General features: G+C 37.1%; 1 protein-coding gene across 7 annotated transcripts in view; it reads left to right on the top strand.

Moving 5' to 3' along the window:
- Positions 1–13126, top strand: part of TAFA1 (TAFA chemokine like family member 1) — a 684145-nt gene that overhangs the window by 62076 nt on the left and 608943 nt on the right. For 5 of the 7 annotated variants that reach the window (XM_045514428.2, XM_074344504.1, XM_045514425.2 and 2 more), the window contains exon 3: positions 10055–10205. The exons of 1 other annotated variant lie outside the window; for it this stretch is intronic. The gene's annotated coding sequence lies outside the window, so the exon portion shown is untranslated. The remainder of the gene's footprint in view (positions 1–10054; positions 10206–13126) is intronic. One more of the 7 variants, XM_045514426.2, reaches the window with a different exon arrangement.

Here is a 13126-nt window from a genome sequence, read left to right as displayed (position 1 = left end):
ACAGGGTCCAGTGCCATTTTTTGCATGTGGATATCTTTGTTTTGATTAATGTTTCCGTGATACATCTTTTTCAATACTTTTACTTTCAGTGTGCCTCTATTGTTATATTTAAAGTAAGTTTCTTGTAGACCTCATAATTTCTTTCCTTTAATTTGTGTGTTTAGGCCATTTACATTTAATATAATTATTAATATGTTAGGGCTTAGGACCTAAATCTATTGTTTTATTTTTTTTCTATCTGTTCTGATTTTTATTTTTGTTTTGTTTTTCTTGGTTTTCTTTTTTTCTGCCTTCCTGTAGGTTATTCAAAGATTTTCTAGAATTCAGTTTTGACTTGTCTATTGTATTTTTGAGTGTATCTCTTTATATAGCTTTTTTAGTGGTTACTGTAAAAACAAAAATGGCTTCGTAGACAATACTTATCACAGTCTGTGAAGTTGTCATATTACCTGTTTGAGTGAAGTCTAAAGAAATTTGCCTTTGTTTATGTCCCTTTCCTCATGTATTACATAATTATCTTAAATATTTCCTATTCATCCATTTAAAACCACATCAGTGTTATAATTTTTGCTTTAATCATCAAATATAATCAGAAAATTGAAGAGAAGGAAAATCTACTGTATTTATCCATATTTTTGCTTTCTGTGTTCTTTCTTCCTTTCTGATACTCTTAATCCTTCCACCTCCTTTTTTTGTTTTTATCATTTCCTTTCTGTTTAGAGAACTTCATTTAGCTATTTTTTTTTAGGGTAGGACTGCTGGAGACAAATTCTCTTAGTTTTCTTCCATTTGAGAACTGCTTTGATTTCTCCTTTATTTATGAAGGATATTTTCTCTGGAATAAGGTTCTGGCTTGGCTTTTTTTTTTTTTTTTTTTTTTTTTCCCCAAGCACTTGAAGGATGTGGGAATGCCTTCTGACTTCCATTGTTGTTGATGAGAACTCCATTATCATTCAAATAGTTTTTCCTTTCTGTGTCATTTCTCTCTTGTTGCCATATATATATATTTTGTCTTTAATTTTCAGAAGTTTGACTGAGATCTTTCTTGGTGCTATGGACTTAAGTGTCTCCCCCAAATTCATATGTTGAAGCAGTAACCCACAACATGACTGCGTTTGGTGATAGGGCCTTTATAGAGGTAATTAAGGTTAAAAGAGATTATATGATGGCCCCTAATTTGATAGGACTGTTATCCTTATAAGAAGAGAAAGAGATACCAGATCACTCTCTGTCTCTCCATGCATGCAAAAGTAAGGCCATGTGAGGAGGCAGCGAGAAGATAGCTGTCTACAAGCCAAGAAGAAAGGGTTCACTAGAAAAGCACCCAGTCAGCACTTTGATCTTAGACTTCTAGCATCCAGAACTGTGAGAAAATTATTTTTTGTTGTTTAAGCCACCCAGTGTGTGGTATTCTATTACCGTAGCCTCAGCAGACTAACACATTTGCTGTGGGTTAAAAAAAAATTATCATCTTTGGGATTTGCTCAGGTTCTTGAATTTGTAGGTTTATGTATTTTGTCAAATTAGGAAGTTTTCAGCCATAATTTCCTCAAATACTTTTTCTATACTGCTGTTTTTCTTCTATCCTTCTGGGACTCCAATGATATGATTTAATGGTCAATCTTTTTTTTGTAGGCCCACAGGTTCCTAGAGCTGTTTATTTTTTAAAACTATTTTCCTTCCTTTGAGACTGAGTAATTTATATTGCTTTATCTTCCAATTCAGTGATCTTTCATGTATCCTCTCCATTCTGGTTTTCAGCCCATCCACAATTTTGGTTATTGTATTTTTTCAGGTTTGAATTTTCTATTTTGCTTTTCTTTGTATATTCTCTTTCTTTGGAAAGACTTTCTATTTCTTTGCTGGGGACTTTATATTTTTTCATTTGTTTCAAGTATGTTCTTTCTTGCTCTTTGAAGCTTTTTTTTTGCTAGTGGCTGCTTTAAACTTCTGTCATATGATGATCTACATTCCAACATTTATATTAGCATAGTGTTGGCACCTGTTGGGGTTTTTTAAATCAGTTTGAGATCTTCCTGGTTCTTAGTTTGATGTGTAACTTTTGCTTGAAACCTGGACATTTTGGAATTTATGTTATGAGATTTTGAATCTTACTTAAGCTTTCTGTCTTAGCTGGCTTCCCTAACACTACAGGGCAAAATGGGAGTTCTAGCTCCTTGCTAATCTTTGATTGTGAGAGGGAGGCTCATTACTGCCCTAGTGATGATGAAAGTCTTGGCTATCTTCTCTGCCTTTTGATGCCACCCCAGCAGAGTATTTGGAGTGCTTTGTTCAGCCTGACAGGAACAACATCTTGGCTCCCCTGTCAGCCTTTGCTGATAACACTTTATTTATATTTATATATATGTATATTTTTTGTAATGTGTGGCTGGAGTAGAGCAGTTATTTTCTAAAGTTTTCTGCCTTGTTAGACTGTCCTTTTGCTGGCCTTTGGCTGGAGAGAGCAGAATTTTGTTGGGACTTTTTTTCTGTGCTTTTTAGAACTTTTGGGTTGCTGGTTTCTTCTGCTTGAAATATATGAAGCCAAAAAACAACAACAACAAAAAAACACACTCAAAAATACCCAAACCAAACAAATCCAGGGAACTTGCCACTTTGTTGTTTCTTGAGTTCCAAGACCCAGCTCATTTGTCTTCTCTCCGCCTGTCCAAGTCCCCATATGTTTCTTTTGTATGTAATACACAGGGCTTCCAGTTGTAGTTAGCAGGAGGAATAGGAAGACGTTTGTCTACTCCATCTTTCCTGATGTGGAAGTCCCCCAAACTCTGTCATTTTAATAGCTAATGCTTTTTAATTTACTACAGTGTATATCTTGGCTTCTCTTGATTAGACAATAGTGAACATAGATTTTCTTTTCATGTGTTCATCACCTGAGTTAAGAGAACGCCCTAGAACAGGTGTCAAGCAGCCTTTAGCAATAAAGTCAGCATCAAAGCCTTCCAAAAGGAAATGTTGACAGATACATTATACATACAATTCAGGGCTGACCTTTTACAGCTGTGTTTAAATTTACACTTATTACATGGTTTTAAAAAACGTCTTAAGTAGCTTGTTAACATACTACTAGCAACCCATTCCATTTGGAATTAAAGCCTTTCTGCCAACATTGAATTGCTAGAGAAAAAGCAGAAATAAGCATGGTAAAATTGGTTTATTTTATAACCAAATGTCAACTAATTACTCCATTAAGTTAAAAATCCTTGCTCATTTTAACCAGGGATATATTCATTTTCAGAGAAAAAAAAATCTGTCATAAAATCTCCCTCTTCCCTCCCTACCTCTTTGATATAATAAGTTAAGTGTTCTCTCATCTGGATTTTACCATAGGAGTGACATAAATGATCAGATATATTAAGCACAGACTTCGTGGGTGCATTTGTGAAAATGAACATTATAGCCTTCAATCAATGGACACTCTTTATGAATCTACAGTGCCTTATGCCTGGGGCTGGTGGTCTGTCCCATGGGCTCCCTCCCACAGGGAATCATTTGACTCAGTGTCTCCTCCCAACCACTGTCTTTCCCTTCACTGGGATTGTGTCCAGGGTATGCCCGGTTCCCATCTTCCACTGCTCTCAGCTCAATTCATTACACCTCAGGAAATCCCTTTCTTACTGGTACTCAAGCCTTTGTTTGTTTGTTTGTTTTTAAACAGTTTTATTGAGATAGAATTCACATACCATAAAATACACCTGTTGATAGTTTACTTTTTTTGTTGAAGTATAGTTGATATACAATGTTCTGTTAGTTTCAGGTGTACAGCAAAGTGATTCAGTTGTACTTATATATGTATATATCTTTTTTTTTCAGATTCTTTTCCCCTATATGTTATTAAAAGATATTAAATATAGTTCCCTGTGTTATACAGTAGGTCCTTGATGTTTATCTAATTTACATATGGTAGTGTGTATCTGTTAATCCCAAACTCCTAATTTGGCCTACCCCACCTGTCCTCTTTGGTAACCATAAGTTTGTTTTCTGTATCTGTTAGTGTGTTTCTGTTTTGTAAATAAGTTCATTTGTATCATTTTTGGATTCCACATATAAGTGATATTTGTCTTTTTCTGTCTGACTTACTTCACTTAGTATGATGATCTCTCAGTCCATCCATGTTTCTGCAGATGGCATTATTTCATTCTTTTTTATGGCTGAATAATATTCCATTGTGTGTATACCTATATATACACATATATATAGGTATACACACACACACACACACACACACACACACACACACACACCTTCTTTATCCAATCATCTGTTAGTGGACAGTTGGGTTGCTTCCATGTGTTGACTATTGTAAATAGTGCTGCTGTGAATATTGGGGTGCATGTATGTTTTTGAATTAGGGATTTTGTCTTTTCCAGCTATATGCCCATGAGTGAGATTATCCATGCCTTTGTTTTAACTCTAGTCCACAATTCCTTTTCCTTACAACTTCAGTTACTTCAGAAATCTCAGAATCATAGTCTCTCCATATACAAATAGGGGAACAAAGACCTGGAGAGATTAAAGTGGTTTTGTTAAAATACATATATTGACAGTGGAAAGAGAGTTGAAGAACTCCAGTTCTCTAACCAAAGAAAATTCTTTGTTACATTTCTATAATTCCTTCTTTCTCTTTTTGTTACATTTATATAATCTCCTTGGAGGTGGAGAAGGAAGGAATAAAACATCACCAAGAATGGGTGATCAATGGTAGGAACAGACACAAATCAAGAAATATGAACAAAGTAGCCAGTGACCTCTAATTCAAATCCCCTCGGAAATCTCTGGAATCTAGCCCACTTGGTATCAGAATCTGGAGACAGGTTGTTTGGATCTTCCTTGGTATTCTCACAGAAGTAGTCTAAAACATACACTGTAAGTTGACATTTGTTGGAAAATAAATCAACTCTTTTGGTTGAAAGTGACAGAAAGCCAACTAAAAATTGCTGAAATACAAAGGAAAAATCGGAGGCACAGATGTTTAAAATTTGTAGTGAGGAATTTATCTTTCTACATTCTTGGCTCTACCTTCCTGTGTTGGTTTAATTTCCAAGTAGGCTCAACAGTTGTTTTGTTGTGTGTGTGTGTGTGTGTGTGTGTGTGTGTGTGTTTTTAATAAGTAGCAACAGGCTTATAATTTACAAGCTTAGAAACTCTAGAGGAGTGAAGATCTTTTCCCCAAGAGTCCTGGTAAAAGTCACTGAACCTTGGTTCTGATTGCAACTGCTCATCTCGACCAGTCAGTGGGTTGAAGGCCGAAATGCTCTGATTGGCCCACCCAGAGCTAAATTCCCGGCACACTTCTTAACCTCAGAGATGGAATCAGTTAACTTCATGAACTGAGAGTAGGGTAAGACTTTTTTTTTCCCCTGGAGGAATAGTGATAAACTATCACCCCACAAATGGGGAAGGGAAGCCTACAAGATAGATCCACATATACCTGTTACCTGTGGAGGAGGTGGTAATGCAGTATAGAATGAGGTTGGGGCAAATTATTCCCATGAACACCCAGGCTCTCCTTGCTGCTATTGCTGGATTAATTCTCTCCTCTGAGTTGGGGATAGGATCCTACAGGTTCAGGTTTTTTACAGTATCTGTTTCAGAATCTTTCCAGAAGTCTTCCTCTGCCTCATCCTTTTTGTTTAAAACTGCCTTTTTCAAAACATGAGGCTTCACGACACATTTAAAAACAGAAACTTATTATTCAGTTTTATTTTTCTGTTTTATTTAACCATGAATACCAAGGCAGTATAAACCCGTTTGTGAATATACTTTATTCTAGCAAAATTACAGGCTAAATAAGTTTGGGGACTAGGCTGGAAACTTAACCTTCTTTTATAACTACATTTTTAATGGAAAAATGACTTTCATGTCCCAAATAACTGATTTACAAGTGGATCATTGAAATACAATCTATTTGCAACACATATCACCAAAAAATCCAGCAGATGCCTCAAAAAACTTTAGTTACAGGGAATCATTTTGATAAACTTAGTCTTCTTCCTCTACTCGATAACTCAGTGTCTTCCTGGAGCAGAGTCAGGGCAGATATGATCAGACATACCAGAGTTGGGTCAACCATATTTATTTGTATGGATGAATTAAAGAGGACCATGTCTTAAACAGAATTTAGTAACCTTGTGGAAGTATAGGGGGGATTAAAAAAGTATTTTCATATTCAATGAATTTATCAGGAAGTCTTACTTCCATAAAGATAAAAAGATCTTAATGACTCTTAAGATAGGCAAAATCTTTGATCTGATGGCTTTGGAGAAGCCCTTTAAAAGACCATAATTCTCAGAGAACTTCCCAGGGGTATGGACAAGCAGTGTTTGTACGTCATCCTTGTCTGCTACCTTTGGTTTCTTGACTTGGAAGACTAATGGCAGTGATGTTGAAACACAGTTCAGTCTTTTGAAGATTTCATCCATCCATCCATCCATCCATCCATTTATTCACTGGGTATATACAGGTCCAGGACTCTGCAAGGTGGGGCCAACCAGGCCATTGGTCCCAAGGCCTCAAGCCTAAAGAAACCTTGAGTTTTGGCATCTGCTCAGCCACCAGTGTGCATGGAAGTAGCATGAGGCCTCATCAAAGATTCTGAGTTCACCTGAAATCTGAGGGATCCAAGAATAGCTAAAGAAGAGGCTGAAAGAAGGTCCTCAACCTGAATCTAAAAGCTGCTTGATTCCAACACAGTCTCTCAGAAAGTATTCTAGGTGCTGTGCTGAGGAAATAGAGAAACAAATAAGGAAAGATCTCAGGAATTTACATTCTAATGGAGGAGACTGATGTGTGAAAGTTCATGATAGTGCAAAGCAAAAACAGAGAAAGATAGCTGCTATGCTGGAAATACAAGCTTTGGACAAGGAAGGACTCAGGAGAGCTGCTGCCCCACTTCTTGACCTTGTCTGTAAGCTTTTGTTGGACAGCCTTTGGCTCCTACCACCTCTGCCTTCACCTCTGTGGTGAATGTCTTATTTTGTATCATTTCAAATAAGAAGAATCCCCTAGTCCAGAGATTCACAAACTTTTTTGGTTCATGGTACCTCTAGGGCAAAAGAAATGCCTAACGATTTTGTTTGTTAAGTAGCTAGTCCAAACAATTTAAAATGTATAGTGTATTTATGTCCTAATGACTTAGTAGCCATTTGAAAAAATACACATACATTGACTGAAAAATTTGTTTCTTATATAATCAGTTACTTACTGATGTGTCTGTTGGGCACTGCACAACCTCCCAAATCTTGACATTTGACACCCTTGAAACTGACAGCCCTATTTCCTGTTCCACATCTATTTTTTTGCAGGGAACTAGCTTTTTATCACAGCAGCCTCTGAAAACCCAGCTCTGCAGAGGTGAGGTAGCATCAAAGGGAGCTGGAGCTAATGTTGAAGCTGTGAATTACTGTAAGCTAGTAACCCATACAGTGTGAACAGATATGGAGGATCACTGTGTTTCTCTTACCAATTTAAAATATCCTGTATCACTCTTAACATGTGTTGTAGTGCTCCATGCACAGTCTGGGAACTCAGACCTTAGCTGTCTTTCCTCTGTTCACTTTGATACAAGAACCCTCCTCCCAGTGTTATTCATGGCCTCAGTCCCCAAATCCCGTTTTCAGGTTTGGAAAGGGAAGGGAGGAGTCAAAATGTGGACTCAGAGAGTTGCCAGTAAACTGAAACAACATCAGTTATGTCGAACTGAACTACACCCATGGAGATGAACTTTTAAATCTGGAGAGGATAACGGAATACACTTATTACAATAAGTCTAGAGTCAGCATAGCTTGGTGTGTTTTTATTTTTCATGATTCTGAAACACTTCTGAGTCTTAAGATCCTCACCACGATCATTTACTAACATGTTTTTAGGGAGTTCAGTGAGACCCAGTATAGACTTCTGTCATCAGAATGCCAGTTTTATATTCACTGTACTATACAGTATATTATTTCTCTGTGTCAAGTAATGTGAAATTGGTCTAGAGCTGCAGATGACTTTGGAATGCTTATGTTTTCTGGGAGCAATGAAGGAGAATGAGACATAGGTTTGTGAGAATAAGAAATCCTACTGAAAATGGGGACAATAGACTTGACAAAGTTTTCTTTCAGGACAAGATATGTATAAAGGGCTTAATGTTTCTGAAATATGAAATAAATCAATTTTTTAAGTGAGTTGTGTTGCCCTGTGATCCCCCAGCGATGAAATCCACAGCATTCGTTTGCTTAGGGGATGGACAGGTACCACCCAGGACAAAGAACTCATTGCTGGGCTCTGAGCCTTGGAGAGAATATTCTGGAATCCCTATAGCAGTGGTTCTCCAACTTTAGTGAGCATCGAATCACCTGGAGGGCTTGCTAAGGGACATATTACTGGTCCTTATTACAGAAACCCACCCAGAGTTTCTGTTTCAGGAGATCTGGAGTGGAGCCCAAGGATCTGTATTTCTGATGAGTTCCCAGGTGGCCTTGATGCTGCTGGATTTCATATCACACTTTGAGAACCACTGCCCTAGAGTGAGAATAGTCCCTGAAAAGTTAAGTGCACTGAGAGAGAAAGGGGATTTATAAATTTCAGAGTTTCCATCCCCATATCAGAAGCAAAGCCTAAAGTTCTAAAACTGGGACTTCACCATAAAGAGATGTTAGTAAGCATCACCAGATAAGATGAGAAGTCCCTTCTGCTGCTGGAGATACGTGACAGAGGGGTGGGGCTGGAGACAAAATGACAATAGAGATACAGAATGTTCTTACCTCCTCTCCCTAACACCACCTTAGAGTCTAATTTAAATGGCGAGAAGCAACAATCCTTCGTTAACATTGGGAAATCAAATATTATCCAAAGCCAGCTCCTAATTTACTTGCCTTGAAATGTGTCAGTCCTTTCCTGAAAACTTCTCTGTTAGGGTGTTTCTAATTGCTATTAGGTTTTTTTCCCTATGCTTAAAAAATGTTATTCTTACTTTAAAATCCAGAGTACAGCCTCATGAACATTTCGCATACATGAGCAATAAATTGACTGGTGATTTAAAAGAAGACATCACTCTACTGCCTGGTGAATCAGTGCTTTACAAAGCATCAAATATCTCCCTTTTTTGTGTGAACAGAAGTTTCATTCAGGACTTTTAATTGTTAAGAATCTTCCTTTTGTTTCCCACTGCGGACAAAAGCTGTATTCTTTTTGCAATGGGTAAAACCCTGTAATGGTGTTCTTCTTCTGTTTGGGTATGACAGATACCCTCTCAGGAACTAAACTCATTCTGCACGATGTACTTGAGACTTGGAGAAGTAAACCACAATTTATCTCCTCCAAATAGCACTCCCCAGTTCAGAGCGTGAGGCAGATAACCTCAATGTGAACTTTGCCTATGGATGTTTATCTACAGCCTCCAAGTAATATGGATTTATTCTGGTAATATACAGACCATTTTGCAGATAATGTCGAGAGCAAACATTTTATTACTGATTTCTTGCAAATTACACATGGCTGTGTTTTAATGGATTTTCCTTCCAAGCCTCAGTCTCACAACATGAGTAGTTCTACAGATTTTTATTATGATCTTGAATATTGACTTTTAATTATGCACTGGTTAACAAAACAAATAAGGCTGTCATTTCCATCAAGGGAGCGTTAAGGATGGAGGGTATCTTTTGACATCCCTTCCACCTTCCCATCCCATTACTACTTGTTTAACATCACCCACGCCAGATATAAAAATGTAAAAATCTCACATTACTTTAAGGAGACCCTGGGGCAGTTTTTAATTATACTTATCACAAAATATACATGGCTTACAGTAATGATAGTTGAAGGGCACCTCAACAACCATATTCAAGAGTAAGAAGGGCTGTTCAGAGGGGCATGGGAGGCATTATTTCCATTTCAGTAGAAGACAGACTAGAAAGCATACATTTAAATTGAATAAAAAAAAAAAAAAAAAAAGGCAGTCAATCCAGTGAACTTCCTGACCACAAGGATATCAGGGGAAACAAGTCATTAAAAAATCCAAGGACTAAACTCCACTCTTTTTGGCACATTTCAGTTCTTAAGATGGCCTTATAGAAACTCAGCATCTGACAGCGATGGCCCAAGAGTTCTGAAAATCTGAAGGCAGCATCCAGAAATGGTGACCCTTCTAACACCACTCTCATTCTGAGACTCAGTGATCTCATCCCTGAAGATAAGAAGAGGTGGTAAGCAACTTCTATCCGGCGTGTATATTTTTAGATTCTGTTTCGAAGTTTGAGTAGGGTTAAAGGCTTTTGAAATTTCTTCCTGGCTATTCAGGCAAGAAAATAGGTCAAGAGCTCAGTAAGACCAAGGAGATCGTGGTTTATTTCTGTAGGGCAGTTAGCATTCTCCTTAACTCTTTGTCCCCAAAATATCCTAAAGTATATCCTGTTCAGAAGTGTTAACAGTGAAGACAAATTTGGGATATATGAGGTCTTAATGAATGTTGGTTGTTTAGTAAATCTTGGTAGGAGATACGAATGAGTGAATGAACAGATGAAATTTTGACCATGATACGGGTGGGATCAAATACCTATAATGTGTTTTATTTAGAACTACAGAAAACTGGAATAGGAAAGGACCTCAGAAACTAATCTAATCCATTTTTTTTAAATCAGTTTTTAACTTATGGGGCAACCAAATAATTTGCTTTCTTTCTCCTCTCAATAATAGTGTCAGAACTGGGAATTGACGCCAGTTAGATGGTGTTTTCTTACATTATACTATTCTGGGATGCCAATTCTCTCTGCAGTTTGTCTCATGGGAAAACCTAGAATTTTTTTGTTTGTTTGCTTTTTATTCCTCCACACAACAACCACCACCAAAAAAATCCCAAAACCAGTTATTTAGCTCAATCAGGGAACAATAGAAACTACTCTAATATCCTGCACTGTATTAAATTCCTTATTCATTTCTTGGACCACCATGCCAACTTTGCAAACAAAAGAACAAAAATAAGGTGACATTAATTACTTCAAAAAAAAAAATCATCCCTACACAAAACAATAGTTTTTGTCACTATCATAAAATTTTATAGACCCTAGTCAAACAGTAAGAAAAGTTGTTGCTGGAAAATATCAACTACTTTAGGAGTCAGTGGGCTCCTTCACAGATTTTCAATTGACTGACCTCTGACTTATTGCTTGAAGTGGAATGTAATCCTCACCATATTGAGGAAAACTGGGGCATCCATGGTAAATAGTCACTTTGAATGGAGCATGCCTGCATTTTGGGAGCAAAAATAAAAATGGGGCATTTTTCTACCACAGAGGAGCTTTAAGCTTGTCTTAACAGTTTTCAAAAAAAGAAGCACCTGTCTGATAGAATTGCAGCCACTCTGGCCAATTATCAGGAATTCTTTCTCTCTTGATGATGGAATCAACTCTCAATAAGAAATGAAAGACCACAAGCCAACTGCGACTTGTGGAGGCTATGTTTATTTCAGAGTCTCAAGGAGCCCTGTGTTGTTAACCAAAATATAAAATGTGCAATAAACTTTAGGTATAAAGGACTTTGTTGGCTGTAAAATTTTATTTTACTGCTGTCCTCCTATGGCTAAACACGCTCGAGATCAGCAAAGTATTAAAATATTCAAGATGACAGAACATGAATCCTAATTCCAGAAATACAGCAGTGAGAATGAATGACAGGGGGCAGACACAGAATGCCTATACTGTCATCTATATAAAGTCCATCATTTCTTTATGTACTTAATTTAAAAGGATACAGAGGATAGAGTGAGCATCCTTAATTGATCATTTCCATTACTCTTCACACAGACACCAGTTGAAACTGAGAGTGACAACTTTGAGCCAGAACCTCCTTGTTACAGTGAGTCACATGCAGGCACTTCCATCTTACTTACACACACAGTTAGGATGTTGGAGAATTTTCCTGAGGCCCAAATTGTTTCTACAAGTTTGTGGGAGCTCAGAAAAATACATACTGTTCAAAATTTCCCTGAATGTGCAAGGAGGCCAGGATTTGTACTTTGAAATATAAAACCCCTTATATATGCTGTCTAAAGAAAGCCTTTGTTACAGAAATAAGTCTCCCTGTGGAAGATTGTAGTTTCCAGGGGAGCTAGCCCTACTAATTAGTCTCAAGGTTGATTTGGACATTGCAAAATAGTATTATATTCCCTCAGGATACGAATTATAAACAAGGGGAAGCAAAACCTTAAAAAGGGAAGAACAGTGGGCTTTCCCACTGAACCCTCGCAAAGCAGGAAGAATAGAAAATTCTTTTGGTTCTTCTGTCAGACTTAAAAACGTAATTAGGATGGCGTCACCAAAGCCCACCATTTTTGTTTCTTCTGGGATATAATAGTTACATTTGAACTTGATTTTTCGAGTTACACCTTTCTCGTGTGCGCACATGGTTTAAGGATTTTTTTTTTTTTTTTTGCTTTCGTTGTTCCCTTGTGTACATATGTGCGTGTGGTGTGGTTGGGGGAGGGGTTCTCACTATTGTATCCTTAGCTTCTAGACAATGCCTGACACAGAATTTCAATCTATGTATCTTAAAGGAAGATATTTTAGAACATTTAGCTTTGTCTCCTATTTATAAAAGTAATACTTACTCGTTAAAGAAAAAATATAAAGGCTAATAGGAAAATAGAGATAAAAATTGAATACATAATCTTACATCCAGTAATAACTAGTATGAACATTTTAGTGTGATTCCAGTGATCTGATTTGTATATGTGTATGTGTGCATGCACAAGTATACCTAGAAACCCAGAGATACACACATATGTACATACTGTATATACCAGACACTCACAATTAATATAAACCAAATATTCAGTTATATATTCTTTTTTTTTTTCAACTTAACTTTGATGATTTGGGAGAGATATTTCATTGAGTGGAAAATTGTTTATAGAGTTCACAATATGCACTTGCTAAAAAACTCTCAAACCACAAACTCTACAACCTGGGGTTGAAGAAGCTTCTTTGTGTTCCCCATACTGGCTAGTAGTACAATTTATTGAGCACATACTACATGCCAGAAACTCTGCTAAGCACTTGACTCATGGTATTCTGTTTCAGTCTTCACAACAACTTTTGGAGGTAAGCGCTATTAGGATCTTCTTTTTAAG

Source organism: Camelus bactrianus, chromosome 17, assembly GCF_048773025.1.
Source record: "Camelus bactrianus isolate YW-2024 breed Bactrian camel chromosome 17, ASM4877302v1, whole genome shotgun sequence".
NCBI classification, from domain to species: Eukaryota; Metazoa; Chordata; class Mammalia; order Artiodactyla; family Camelidae; genus Camelus; species Camelus bactrianus.
This window is presented reverse-complemented; position numbering and strand designations above follow the sequence as displayed.